At 38.7% G+C, this 15,402-nt stretch overlaps 1 pseudogene; it reads right to left on the bottom strand.

The window, feature by feature from the left end:
- Positions 1–5,107: 5,107 nt before the first annotated feature.
- LOC116143921 lies at positions 5,108–7,469 on the bottom strand (annotated as a pseudogene).
- Positions 7,470–15,402: the final 7,933 nt, after the last annotated feature.

The following is a 15,402-nucleotide window of genomic DNA, read 5'->3' as shown; positions in this document are numbered from 1 at the left end:
GGCTCCTTTTCATATTGGCAATGAGTAGTATCGCTATTAACACCAATTAATAGTCTCACTACTCATAGACCAAGATTGGCCCCTAGCAAGACATCATGGCCATCGATAGATTTAGATTCAGTGAAACAGCTACCTATCAACGATATGGTTAGTGTGCATTCCAATCTTTTCATCATCAGTTATCTTGTAACGCCCCACTTGAGGTACGTAGTTGTTGTTTCTTCTTTTGCTCTTATTTGAGTTGGTTTCTTGGTATTATTGTTTGATTGAGTGATGTGTTGAATGCTTGCCCTGAAATTGGTTGAAAATAGAAGAAGTTCAGTGTCCCAAGCTTCGCCGGGGCGAAGAATAATCCTCGCCGCGGCGAAGAGGTGTTGAAACCACGGGGAAACTCTCTGGACAGTTTCGCCGCGGCGACAGAAGCTTCCTCGCTGCGGCGATAGGCCGACCAAAATGTTTGCTAAGTTTTAGATATTTTCTTCCCTAAGGGCAATTTGACCATTCTACCCCTAATTAGCAGGAAAAGTGGGGAGTTAAATGTAAGGATTTTTCATGGAGAATATGTTGATTTGGGGGTGTGTTTGTAATGAATCAAAGGATATAGATAGAATTCCCAAAGAAGAGTAAGGGCAAAATGGGAATGCTTGTGTATAAATTTCATTAAAAGGAATTAAGACTTTGCAAACCCCTCATTCTTCTTCTCCAACGCCACTCTCCTCTCTTGCTTCCTCTCAACTTCTCTTTCTTTTGATCAAGGAGTTTTAAAGGGCTTTTGAAGTGATTTGGGGTAGAAAATCAACCTAAGGCTTCCTAAGGTAAGGATTCCTACTTTGGTTGTGAAACTTTGTGAGTTTTAGTATATATTGAATATTGAGGGTTTTGTTCTTTTGGTTAAGAGTAGAGAAAAAGTCAAGCAAACCAAGTGAAAGGAAGAGTTAGTGAAGTCTCTCCATAACAAGGTAAGTAAATCCCAACCCAAGTTGAGATTTGAGAATTTTCTTGATTAGGGTTTTGATAGCAATGATGTATGTATGTGATATACATGTTATATGCCATGTTATTGAGGCTTAAATAGAGATTTCTAGTGCTTTGTGATTGTTTATACCTTTCAAATATAAGAAATGAGTTGTGGGTTGGAAAGGTAGTTTGAGATGGAATTGAAGGGGTATTGTGGAACCCTTTTTGGAAGTGTCTTTCTTTGGCAGGTTTTGTGGCTATGTGAGGGGGTTTCTCCCCATTTTGGATGGTTAGAGAAAGATTTAGAATCATTGTTATAGTAGAGTTTTATGATGCACTTGAGTTGTTTGATGAAATGCCTAGTAGAGGTTTGAGTATGAGTAGTGAACCTTAATTCTTGCAACATTGCATGTTGGCATTTCATAAGTGCATTAGTGGAGATGAACCATCCATAGGCACTAATTGTGCATTGAAAAGTGACCTAAGAAAGTGTAGGAAACTTGTGTATGCAATTACCCTATGAGTAGAGAGCTTGGTGGATGCAACTACTCTAAGGGTAGAGAGAATGAAAAATGCTAGAATAGAGTGAATTAGAAGAGTAGTAGAGATGGGTTGATGCTTTGTGATCATCACCCGACAGTTATGAGAATCGGGTTGATGCTTTGTGATCATCACCCGAATAGCCATTAGAGATGGGTTGATGCTTTGTGATCGTCACCCGATAAGTATTAGAAACGGGTGGATGCTTTGTGACCACCACCCGGTTAGTTATTAGATAAGGGGTTGATGCTTTGTGATCATCATCCGACATTTATTAGAAGTGGGTTGATGCTTTGTGATCATCACCCGACAGTGATTAGAAACGGGTTAATGCTTGGTGATCGTTACCCGAAAGTAATGAGGAACGGGTAGGTGCTATGTGGTCTCCACCCGATAGTTACGAAAACCGGGTAGGTGCTTCGTGATCCCCACTCGGTAGTCACTAAGAACGGGTTGGTACTGTGTGAATTCCACCCGATAGTCATGGAGAGTGAGATGGTGCTGTGTGAACGCCATCCGGCCGTACCTCCGGTAAGATGAGGCCATGACGTTTAGTAGAAACAGAAATAGAAACCAGAAACAGTGTAAGGAAAGAATTAAAAGTAATACATACGGGGACAGACAGATAGAGGATCTTACTTACTGAGCATTATTTTGTGCTCACCCCGTTATTTTTCCTTTGTGGATGCAGGATCTAGGTGCTGATGCAGTCGGAGGGGCGTCGGCGAGCGAGGAGCAATAGCTACACTGTTTCCCCTATTTTGTCTTTTAAAAATGACTTTTTGTAAACAATACTCTTTGTGTATAAAAGACATATGACTTATAATGAAAAGAAAGTTTTTGGGCCCAATTTTCTATTGTTATTATGCATGCATTGTATTAGCTTACAGCAGTTGTCACATATCTCTTCGAGACTAAGGTACAAAAATAGTGTCAACCTCAATTATCCTCGATGTCTTTGTATTAAGTTATTGGACCAATGACCGAAATAATAAATTGGATTGAGCAACAACTCAATCCCACTGTGGCCATAAATTTAATGTCATTGCCATTTATTGAATTACCCACTGAGATAACTTCTCTCACACCCAGGAGTGATGAATCCTTTGTCAATCCACCATAGTCTCGATATACTTCTCAATGTAGCCAATCACTATCGTATTGATAGCTCTGAATAGAACTATGTTGGGCTAGTGTCAAACTACACCAATTGGTGCACAAGGCACTCTGGTGATCTTAAGTCTAAGGATCACATGCACCACCATCTGTTGGAGGATTTATTCCATAGACATTGGGGTTACCATCCATATGGAATCCTCTGGTGGGTCTGTCTAGTGAATTGCCTCTAGCAAGCACCCATATGTTGCACCAAGTTGTCGGCAAACAACCTTGACAAGTGACATCAGTCACTGCCTTTCGACAGGGTCATTTAACACTATGATAGCCTTACCATATTATCTGTGTCCTTCGTTAGAATAATAATGGGGCTACAGACGTTTCTAGAATGGACACTATACGTGATCATAGGGTTCTCACTATCAAGATTTGAAACACTTGATACCCTTATCATGGTTCTACCATCCTAAGGACATATATCATTACATACACAATATAGAATAACATGCCTTTTACGGATAAATAAACATTTATTACAGAGTCAATTTTACAATAATTGATTGGCTCTAGGGCACCTACTCTTACAGTATGTCTTTGTTCATACTCTTTTTATCTTGGAGATACTAACATACTTTACATGTGGCAAAATAATGGAGGATACTCAACTTTAAGGGGAAATTCCTTTTGAATTGTTTAGCCTTTCTAATCTACAAACTGTGAGGGTCAGCTAAAATTTCAAGTAGTAACACATTCATTTCTATTGAAGATTCTGAATGAAGCAGAGTTTAGTGAGAAATCTCCATATCTTTTGATATATTGTGATAGTGCTCTAAAGAACAACAGGCTTAATGGCACCTTGGATCTTGGCTCCAACCATAGCAGTTAGCTGCAACTAGATTTGCAAAACATTAATGTGCATGTTATTTATTCTTCTATGACATTATAAACAAGGGAGAGAAGATTTGTGTAAGATCCCATTACTGCTAATTAGTTATTTCGTATGTCTATAGCATTATCTTTCTTTATTCATGATCTTCTTCTTTCGCTTTTCTCTCTTCTAGTGTAAGCATCAATTAGCTGCAAGGCTTGCTGCGACAATAAGAGCACGCATTGAAGTTAAGGTATCTGATGAGAAAATGGCCCTATTGCTTTCAAAACTCTTTAACTTCTGTGGATGAAATCTCCATTTTCGAATTTAGACACGAGGTTGTGTTTGAAAAGTCGCAATCAGAAGCATTGATTGATTCTACAAAATATACTAGCCTTTTTTTAGGAATTGCTTGTAGGATTTTGTATCTTATAGTTAGCCTGGCATGTTTAAGATTTATGTATATTATGTGGAAGCTTTAGAATGTATATGACTAGTTACACAAAAAGAGATGACTATTTCTTATTTTTGATGGAATGATCATATTTACTTGCTTTTGCAGCACCTACTGCCCCTAGTTCTTACTCATCACCAATTCATTGTATGTGGGAGAAAGCTAGGATGGCAGTGGATCTTGATCTTTAGTTATTTTGACTCGAAAACCTTCCAAGGAGTGTGCACCTACTGCTCCTAGTTCCTACTCATCACCAGTTCATAGTATGTGGGGGAAAGCTAGGACCACAGTGGATCTTGTCTTTAGTTATTTTGACTACAACACCTTCCAAGGAGTGTTTCTTATGTTTTTCACCAATTTTGCTTATAGAAAGCATCATTTCGGTGATCATGTGTATATATTTATTACCAAAAATTAAACATTGCATCATTCGACACATTTCTGGAAGGTTTAGTTCTATTATGTCATCATAACTTACTTGACTGCAGCTTTTGCACAATCTAGGCAGTCAGAACTTACCAAATCCAGAGTTGATTGTTGGAAGACATGTATATATTATCTATTAGATTATATAATATTTTGGATGTTACTATATATATATCTCTTAATATTGTTATGTGTATCAAAATTTATGTATTAAAAAAAATTGCACTAAATTCTAAAATAAGAGTGCCCTCACACAAATCCCCCACTCATCTAGCAAATAAATGAATTTTCCTTTTTGACTTCTAAAGTATTATGATGAATTTAACATAAAATTTGATAATATGATTTTAGTCATGCCATATTATACCACATGTAGAACCTATCAATACTATTATTTTGTGATAATTTTATCACAAAATTTGCATAGAAACATAGGTCAACAGAAGGTATCATATAAAATTATATTTCATTGGCACATAGGTTGATTGTACATAATGCGAAGTTATTTCATATTCCTCCCTCCTCTTCATCTTCTATCTCATCTATACAAGGTCCTCGATTGGCCATATATATAGACCAAAAATATGGTTCCAGGAAAAACAACATAATCTGCTCATCCCCAGCCCAACATAATATACAAATTGGGCACAAGATGAGAAACAAAATACCAGATGCACATGCACAAGTGTTTGACAATTAAAAAGCACACAAACTGAATTGCCAATCCCTTTGGAGAAGAGGAATGTCTATGACCATTTCTTTGCTATACGGTCTAATAACCTACATTCTTCCTTTTTAGACGTGAGTGGATCAAGCTTCGAAAGATTATTAACAAACGCGATTGCCTCATCTCGACGATTGAGTTTACAATAGCCATCTACAATGGAGTTGTATGTGTCCTGGTTTGGTTTACATCCTTGCTTGATCATGTATCGAACCATATCAATAGCCTTCACAAACGATGAATCAGCTGCATAACTTGAAACGAAGGTATTGTAGGTGATTACATTTGGAACAAGGCCATAATCTCTCATTTCTGAAAATATCCTTAAAGCTTATTTCATCCTACCATTTCTACAATTGGCATAAATGATAGTATTATATGATATTATATTAGGTTTCAATCCTTTCTCCAAAATTTCCCTTAACATCTCTTCGAACTTCCCAAAATTTTTAGAACGGCTGTACATATACATCAAGCTATTGTAGGTTGTCAAGCTAGGAGTGAACCCACTCTCATTGATGAAGTTCAAGATCTCATTTGTTTTGGTACCATCCGCCTCCTACCATAAATCGAAATCATGGCACTTAAAGTGGTTATGTTAGGGGAAAATCCTTTTTTCTTCAACTCAAAGAAAGCACGCTCTGTTTCTATAAGGAGGTCATGTTTACTATTAACAAAAACAAGGGTCTTCAAGAGCACATCATAAGGTTCAATTAGACCAGAGTATATCTCTTCTACAAGAGTAATCATTTGCTCAATCTCCTTGCCATTGGCATAAGCATGAAGCAAAGAACAGTATGTCAGCTCATTGGGTTTACACCGACCATCCTTCATTTCAACAAGTATTTTCTAAGACTGTTCCCACATCCCTCCTTAAGCCAATGCTGCCAAAACAATATTGTAGATGGAAAGATTCGGTGTAACCCCAGCTTCCAGAATTCTTTTATAAATAGCCATGGTTTGATCAAAAGAACCACAATGACTGTATGCACCAATTAGGGTGTTGAAAGTGTCCCTCTCAGTAATGAACCCTACCCTCTTCATCTTTTTGAACACACGTGACATTTCCGAGTTCATCCCATTTTGCCGAAATATTGCCAGAAGTGTGTTCCATGTAACAATGTCCAAGTTAGAATTGCTTGTCTTGATCTCATCAAAAACCTTCATCATCTCCACAAACCTTTCCCTTTTTCCATGCATCTTAGTCAAAGCATTAAAAGTAAAAATATCTAGCTTGCACCTTACACTTCTCATCTCCTCAAAAACCTTCATTGCAGACTCATCCTTCCCGGCTTTCTCAAACCCAGATAAGAGGGTGGTGTAAGTAAAAACATTAGGCTTAATCCTTATTTCCACCATCTGGTTTTTAAGCTTCATCGCCTCTTCCATCAAACCAACTCTAGCATAAGCTGATATCAATGAAGTGTAAGTCACAATACTGGGTGAACAACCATTAACCTCCATCTCCCTTGATACCTCCATGGCTTTTTTAGGTCGCCTAGACTTCCCATAAACATCCAACAAGGCATTATATGTAACCTTATTTGGACTAAAAACCACTAATTTCATTTCCTCAAAAATCCAAGCTGCTTCTTCATGTAAAGAACCCCGCCGAAAACAACTTATAAGTGTATTATAAGTATAAGAATCTGGGGCAACTCCGACGTTCTTCATTCCCTCTACTAGAGTCACAATCTTATTTTAGGGCATACCCATTTTCCCATACACATTCAAAATCACATTGTAAGTTATCAAAGTAGGTTTACACCCCTCCTCCTCCTCCATCTTCTTGAACAACATCACAGCCTCCTTATACCTCCCATTGCTAGCATAAGCACTTACCAATGAAGTATAAGCATAAACATCAAGATCAATCCCATCTTTATGCAAACTATTTAACAGTGAAGCCGCAGCCGAAACTTTACCTTTTTTCCCTAACATACTAATAATTATAGCTATAACATGACCATTCAATACCAACTCATAATCATTACGACTCCTAAACCTCTCAAACACAACGCCAAGTCACATTTCTTGTAAAACCCTCAACCCTTTACAATACCCAACATATCCAAACTCAAAGTATTAATCTTTACATCTGGGTTTTCCTGATAAGACTCAAATAACTATAACAAAACACTATCAATATCTTTCACATCAAACGATTCGTCAATTAAAGATTGGAGAACCCGCTAACCTTTATTGGAGAGGTGGTGGTTTCACCAGGGTTTCCCACGGTTAACGTCATGTGACTTCCCAATTCAGGTTCTGTTTTTGGGTATGGAAGATGTAGAGTTAAAGGGTAGTGAAGAAGTGTGCAAGGGGTTTTGTTGGTGAAGGATTTCTTGTAGAAGAGGAGTGAAAGAGGGAGGTGAAAAGGGCATTGTGGATTGAGAATTGTGTTGGTTTTGGTTAAGAAAGAGAGGCTTTATGCGTCATGGGTTTGGGAGTAGAAGAGGCAGAGGTAGATTTTGTGCCATTGAAGAGAGACTATGTGGATCGTTTCAGTGGATTTGAGCTTGCTGGTTTATAGATAGAGTAGCTATCGTTTGAAGAAAGATTTTTGTTTGGGGAAAGACATGACGATATTTGGGGAGGAAATTTAACTGGCCAGACCTGCCAGGTTTGCTTCTAAAAAAATAACAATGAAAATATTTTGTAATTTTTTTTAAGTTAGAAAAACTGACGTGGCACACTTAGGATTCATTAAACATATAAAATGGGTTAAACTGAAAAGATTTAAACATATGTAGGTAATATTATAATTAACGAAAGTTAGTTTAAATTTTGAAAATTAAAAACGACTCCTTCCCTTCAAAATCGCTTAATCGAAGCTATATACCCAAAAAACGACGATGAACACCTTTGATTTCTCTGCGATTTTTGGCGATAAAAGTTCTATATTTTCAGCAAATATTCGATCCTAAAGCTTCCTTACACAAAACATGGTTGATATTCACAAAAAGGAGGAAAACCAAACCCCACTCAAAATCCTAGACTCCGACAGCGGTGACTATACAAAGGTTGTTGAATAAGACACTCCGGTGGATCATCTGATGACTTACGGTAGTCTAGAGGCAAAGGAGACAATGGCGGCAGAAGAACAAAGAGAAGAATCAATAAATGGTTTCGAAGAGGAGGATGTCGACGAGAATTCAGGCGAGGAGGAGGATGCCAATGAAGAAAAGGTACGTGTTTTACTGGTGGTTTTGAATTTGATGAAAAATTTGATAGGTTTGTGTGAATTTGGGGGATATGTAGTTGGTTTTATTGTTACAGTGGTTGTGGCGTTTTGTCGAGCAGTTGACGGGCATTGAGGGAGTGGATTTGTTTGGGTTTCAAAGGATGGGGGAAGGTAAGGGAGGTCGTAGGGAGGTTGTTTGTGGGAGGTTGGAGAGCTGGGAATGACAGGAGGTGGCAGAATAGGGGGGTTGGAGGGTTGCCCTGCATATTGCAGGGCTAGCCACGCACAACTGCGTGTAGGGCCTGCATTGGCTTCCCTAGTCCTCTCAAAGACAATGCAGGCCCTGATATTTAGTTTATATTGATTGTACATAATTTTTGAAGCATAAATTATAAAGACTATGGGTTGGAGGTTGTAAGCGATAAGTTACCATACTTCCCCGTAAGGGTGACAGTTAGGTCGAGTTGGCAAGTTTTTATGAGAATAATGGAGATTATAAAGGAACAAAAGAAGGGACAGTTAGGTCGATTTGGCAAGTTTTTATGAGAATAATGGAGATTATAAAGGAACAAAAGAAGGGCATGGACTGATTCAAAGCGAGTTGTTTCGATCATCTTGCGGACATCGAAGAAAATTGGAAAAAGGCATTTTGGGGGCAATGAGTGCATTATATGTTGTTGCACTCTGTTAAAAGCCAAAAAAAAAAAAAAAAAAAAAAAAGTGAAATGTGGTTTGTGGTTCGTGGGAAGCCACTACGTTTTGGGATGATGGAATATGCCCTGATGACAAGCTTAAGATGTGGGGGCATTTCCAGATGCGGAAGAGCAAGAGAGAATAATGAAGAGTAGGGCAGCCGATAACTTGGCTAAAAAGTTTTTTTTTTTTTTTTTTTTTTTTTTTAGGGCCGGGGGGGTGGGGGGTGGGGAAGGCATCTATTACGGGACATGATTTAGAGGAGAGGTTAGGAGAAGCTGGGTATACCTCTTCAGAGAAGTTCAAGATGTGCTTGGTATGGTTTGTGCATTCGATCCTAATGGCTTCTGACTCAACAAAAGTCGTTAATATGGATTGGGTGAAGTTTGTAAGCAACATAGACTTCTTTAATGCTTATCCATGGGGATGAGTATCATTTTAACTACCCATGGAGTCCTTACATGGAAAAGACATGGTGATAAAGCATTGATAATCTATTGAGAAGGATAGACCAAGCACATACAATCTGTTTGGCTTTCCATGGGCAATGCAGGTAAATATTAATAGCTTTTTGTTATATTTTTTTTATATTATGTGTGTTATAATTATGATATGAACTATTTTTTTACAATGTAGGCTTGGATGTATGAGGTCGTCCCTGTCCTGGGTAAGGCGGGGGGGGGGGGGGGGAGAGAAAGAAGACTTTGGATGAGTGACTGCAATTTCCTAGGATGTTGCGGTGGCACATCAAGAAGTGTACCCATTGGGATTACGACAAAATAGACGTGGAAATTCAAGCGGCTTGGGTAAGATTAAAGGATTAATCTTTTAAATATGCATATGCTTTTAAATGTGGCTTAAATTAGATTGATTTTTTTTCTTATTACAGGGAGTCGTCCTTCCCTTCCTCACCTCTACTAGGGGTGAAGCGGGAGAGGAGTATGTTACATCGTTCAAAGCACTAGACGATGCAGTAGATGAAGGGATAGACCGCCTAATGTAGGACCTAAAAGGGGTCATGCATGTGAGTGCAATTACAGGGCCATTGCTTGAGAATGTTCTTAAGGTCGAGGATGATGAAGCTCTAATCGGCGGGAGGGCGGAGGAGGAGGAGGATGAAGAGGTTTGTATGCCTCCACCCAATTGGCAAACTAGTACAACAAGTACCACTTTGCCGAGGCATCAGGGTAGGGATAATGAGGTGGTTGACCTCATAAACGGTTTGTTTGAGAGTTTTACAACAGCGTTTATGAGAGGTTTGAGAAGATGGCAAAGCGGATGAAAAGGGTAGAGGAGAAAGTTGATAGGGCGAAGGAGAAAGTTGATAGGGTGGCTGAGAAAGTTGGTAGGGCGGAGGAGGAAGTTGGTGGGGGTATTAAAAGTGGTTGAAGTGCAACCTGAGCATAAAAGAGAGAGCCGAAAGAGTAAGCACGTCAAATCTCCTTACACGGTACTAACGTATGGAAAGAAGAGGAAAATGAAGAAAAAAAATGAGGAAGTCCATGAAAGTGGAGAAGTAAAAATGGAGGAGGTAAGGAGGAAGGCGGAGGAATTTGGGAAGTGAAAATGGAGGAGGGTAAGGCGGCACACGAAGGAAGTGGGGAAGTATAAATGGAGAAGGGTGAGGAGGAAGGCAGGGCAAGTGGCCAAGTGAAAACGGATGAGTTAAAGGTCGATTTGTATAGGCCAATAGATGAGGAAAAGAAAAAACTCTTTTATGCCTATTACAATGATTCTGGAAGTGATGGGCATGTGAAATGCAAGACCGGGGATCATCCCCAGGAGTGGTTTGAAAAGATGTTGACAATGGGCAGGTGGCTTGACGACTCAGCGAGTTATTTTCCCTTATTTTTCCTCATTTTTCCTTATTTTTGCTTATGTTTTCCATGAAGTATTGTAAACTTATCATCTTGTTTTTATTTTATGCAGCATATCGATGAGGTATTGGCACTTATGAGGCTATGACAGAGTAGTAATGGTGATATTTAGTATCTGTACTATGCCATCACTGATGTGGCCTTTGGCCAAAGGCTAGTGACTACATATGACACTTTAATGAAATAGGCCAATGGTGGAGGTGCAACAAGGGGAGGCAAGCGGAAAAGATTGGCCACAAATGACTTTAATGGTGTCCTTGATGAGTTTCGGTTTGATGAGAGGATGGTGTAGTATGTACAAGGGGAAAGGTCTGTTATGTTTTGTTAGAATAAGTGCACTAGAGCCAACGATTTAGCTCTTGTAAACTCATTTCAAATAAATGAATAAAAGGCATCCCTTATTTATGAGTAGATATACTATAACATCTATTTACTATGCGTAAAGAGAATAGTATATGTCCTTAGAAAGGTTGGAACCAGTGATGAGGGAATTAAGTGTTATAAATCTTAATTGTGAGAACCCTATAAGCACAAATGGTGGCCCTTCTTAAACCGTCTATAGTCATAGTATAAATCTTACTAGGGACATAGATTATATGGAGAGACTAATAAATCTTACTAGGGACATAGATTATACGGAGAGACTAATAAATCTTACTAGGGACATAGATTATACGGAGAGACTATCATAATGTTGAACGACCCTATCGAAAGGTAGCGACAAATCTCACATGTCAAGGTTGTGGGCATCAACCTAGTCCAATGCATGGGTGCTTGCTTATGCAAGTACACTGGATTAACCCATTAGAGGATTCCATACAAGATGGTAAACCAAGTTTCTATGGAATATATCCTCTTACGGATGGTGGTGCATGTGGTCTTTTGACTTGAGATCACTAGAGCATTATGTGTAAATATCGATGTGATTTGACACTAGCCTAATGTCGTCTCTTTTAGGGATTACCAAAATGGTGGTGATTGATGGTTGTTTACTACAACATGCAAAACTAGCAAGTGCACTAGTCGCTCAAGTAATAAAGTGATGGGTAGGATATCGTTCCCACGAGGACTTGTAGCAAAGCACTAAGTTTCCTAACGTTATCAAGTTGAAGCAATCGAATTCTTTGGATTGGTGGGAGCAAATTGTAATGGAAAAAGAAAACAAAAATGAAATTAAACAAAGAATTAAATCTTAAATAAGAAAGCAAATGAAACACAGAATATCAATTCAAGTAAAACGGGTAGGGTTTTGACTTCGTTTGGACTTTTATGGGTTAAACCTAAGAGTTACACTATTTTCACATTCATGCGCAATGGTTGTAAATCGGATTCACTAATATGTTAACATACCCTCTCGGGCTATGTTTTCCTATTCATCCTTATTAACATTCCGCACCCAACAAATTGAAGGTTAATAATTCTAAATTCATTAAGCACAAGAATCCTAAATTGATTTCATTAATTCTTGAATCTATCTCTAGCATCCAATACTATAATGGTGATTACCCAAGAAGCCTAACATGAATTATTTCTCAATCTCATCATGTTCATCACATACAGCATTTAATTTCAGAGTAACACACAACCAAAGCTTATTCACATGGAAATAACACAATCAAATACTTAACCCATTTAAAATCCAAACTACAATCAAAACCCTAACCCATAGAAGATTAGTTCATAGCTAAATTAACACTACAAAAACGAAAAATAGAAATAAACAAGTTAAACATAATGAAACTGAGATGAAAGATAAGAAATCTCCCCAAAAGATGAATCTTCTAGTCAAAATCTGAATCTTCCCTTCAACAATCCGAAAAACTAAAAGCTTTACTCTAAGAAAAGTGTAAAAACGGCTAAACCTAAAAAGCTCAGGAACCCCTTGGCAAAAGGTTAAGTTTTTCTTTTATACTTAGTCCAAAAACCCAGCCAAAAACACGCACAACACGAAACTGTGCGTTTACAAAACTGAATAAGTTGACTGTCGCCGCGGCAAAGAATGAAGAAATTCCACATCGTCTCTGTCTTACTTCACCGCGGCGAAGACAATTTCTTCGCCGGGGTGAAGCTCCTTCAAAAGTTCTGAAATTTACAGAACTGCCACTCTGCTTGCTTCTTCGTTCGATTCTTCGATTTTCGGCTCTCTTCCTTGGAAATAAGCTTCACCGTGCGTTGTCCTGCTCCGGAACTCTCCTATCTTCTGAAATCCGCTCATTTCTGAGTCAAAACTATCCAATTTTGTCTTTATTCACTCAAAAAGTCCATTTTAACCTGAAACACGAAAAGTAAAGAATTAAGCACCAATTCAGGTAAAAATGCATTAGAAAGTACCTGAAATCCGACAAAAAGATCAAACAAAAATTGTATAATTTACGGATTATCAGTGATTGGTTACATCGAGAAGTACATTATGTCTATGGTGGATCAACTAAGGATTCATCACTCTTGGTTACATGAGATCTTATCTCGGCGAGATATTTGGTTAAAGAACTATGACCTCAAATACATGGTCACGATGGAATTAAGTTGGCACTCAAATCCAATTTTATAGTCGTCAAATTCAAGAACCAAATATAGAACATGTCAAGGTAGCTTTTGAAGTAGACATTATTTCTATACCTCAAACCTTGATGAGATATAAGATGATGAAATGGATCGAATTGCATGGTAACCATACCAAAGACAAGGTAAGCCTAAATCACTGATTCTTTACTTACAGGGAATCATGATGCCTTGCTAGAGGCTAATCTTGATTGGTGTACGAAAAAACTAATTGCTTATTGCTTAATTAGTTATCGGGACATTGTCGGCAAAGTGAAGAGCCTTCGAGTCACACACATAGAAAGTAGTTAAGTGAGAAATGGAAATGGAAATGGAAGGAAAATCTTGTCCTTGGGCCAAAAAGGTTATTTAAGTAATTTGGGAGTCTAGGGGCATTTCCTTCATTATGGGCGAAAATGGCACTTTGGTAATTTTGCTAAGGGGTTGACGCCATTATCCAATTTATTGGAAGAGCTTTTAGCAAAATTGGATTCATATTGATTTTAATTGATATAGAGATATATTTAATTTAATTAAATATATATTTAACCCATATATATATGGATTAAATAAATAAATTTATTTAATTATCTTTTCCTTTTAGGATTAGAGGAATCCTTAAAAAATACGGATTCAAGGATTGTAATCCTTACTGAATTTCTATTTGGATTTACACTATAAAAGGAGGAGGGTTTTTAGTTTAAGCAAGAGAATTCTTTTGGGAAATATAGTTGAATAAAATCAAGCTATTTCTCTCTCTCTCTCTCTCTCTCCCCCAATTCACGCCAAAAACCCTAGCCACCCTTGAGATTTTTCTCTCAATTTTTCTGCCACCTTCACTTAAGCCATTTGATTAGTCTAGCAGTCAATCCTAGGGTGATCCCAAGCCTACCTTCGTGTGGATATGATGGACTCAATCCTACATTGATTGATAGCAACTTGTTGTAGAGATCTAGAGGATGAGCTGCCAATGCAGGTAAATCACAGAACCTTGTATGGTTAATCTTTATGTTGATTAATTTAGTCAAAATCAAGATCTTTGGTAATGGAATCATGGCATAGGAAGAATATTTTATTTGTTGTTATTCCGCGCTTGCCACGAGATGGTTCCTACAAGTGGTATTAAAGCTTCGATTCGGCTATTAATTACGTGTATGTGATTGGATGCTAGATTGTCATGTCTAGGTTTTAATTTTAATTTTTAAACCTACTGATTTGGATTTAATTGTGTTGATGAGTTTTTTGAAGATTGGTTGACTAAGGGTTTTCCAAAACCCTGGGCATGGTGGCTAAATTTTGTGAGTTGCGCATCGCTACACGCAGTCGTTGTACATGGCTGGATGTTGGTGCGTGCAACCCCTGGTCCTTGCACACAACCACTCTAACCATGGTTGTGCATGGCTCCATACAACCACTCAAACAGGGCTATACGTTGGTACGCATAGCCTCAAGGCAATCAGCCCTTCCTCCTGTTCGCTGGTGCGCGCGGCAGGGTGCCCTCTTAATGCGCGTTAGCACGCGCGATAGCTTCCTCTTGCTACACGTTGCTGCATACCACCAGGCTGCACCTAGGCTGTCCCAAGGACCCTTGGTCGTGCCTTCATGTACGGTTAGCCCTCTTTTAGGGGCGTGTGCCTCATAGCGCACTACCCCTTGGCGCATGGCACCTGCTGCGTGCACAAGCCTGTGACACTTTACCCTAATGCCACACACTTGTGCGCGGTATAGTCCCAATGCCATACGCGCAAGTACGTAACAATAGCCTTTGCCGCGCGTGTGAGCACATGGTGATGCCTTGCCTTGGCAAGACAAGGCTAGGGACTAATGTGCCCAGCCGCCAAGAACTTATGGGCCTTGCACTACGTGCGTAGGCCTAATGGCAGTGGCATGTTTTGGGCTACTATAGTTTAATGGTTGTTGCCATCGATGAGGATAAACCTTGCGATCATTCGTGAGGAAATTAGAGGCTTGAAAAGAATTTATCCTATTGCCGTAGGATAAGGGTATTTTAGGGATTGGAGA

This window comes from Pistacia vera, unplaced genomic scaffold (assembly GCF_008641045.1).
Source record: "Pistacia vera cultivar Batoury unplaced genomic scaffold, PisVer_v2 Contig434, whole genome shotgun sequence".
In the NCBI taxonomy this organism is placed as follows: domain Eukaryota; kingdom Viridiplantae; phylum Streptophyta; class Magnoliopsida; order Sapindales; family Anacardiaceae; genus Pistacia; species Pistacia vera.
The sequence above is the reverse complement of the archived record's forward strand: the minus strand, read 5'-3'. Positions and strand labels throughout refer to the sequence as shown.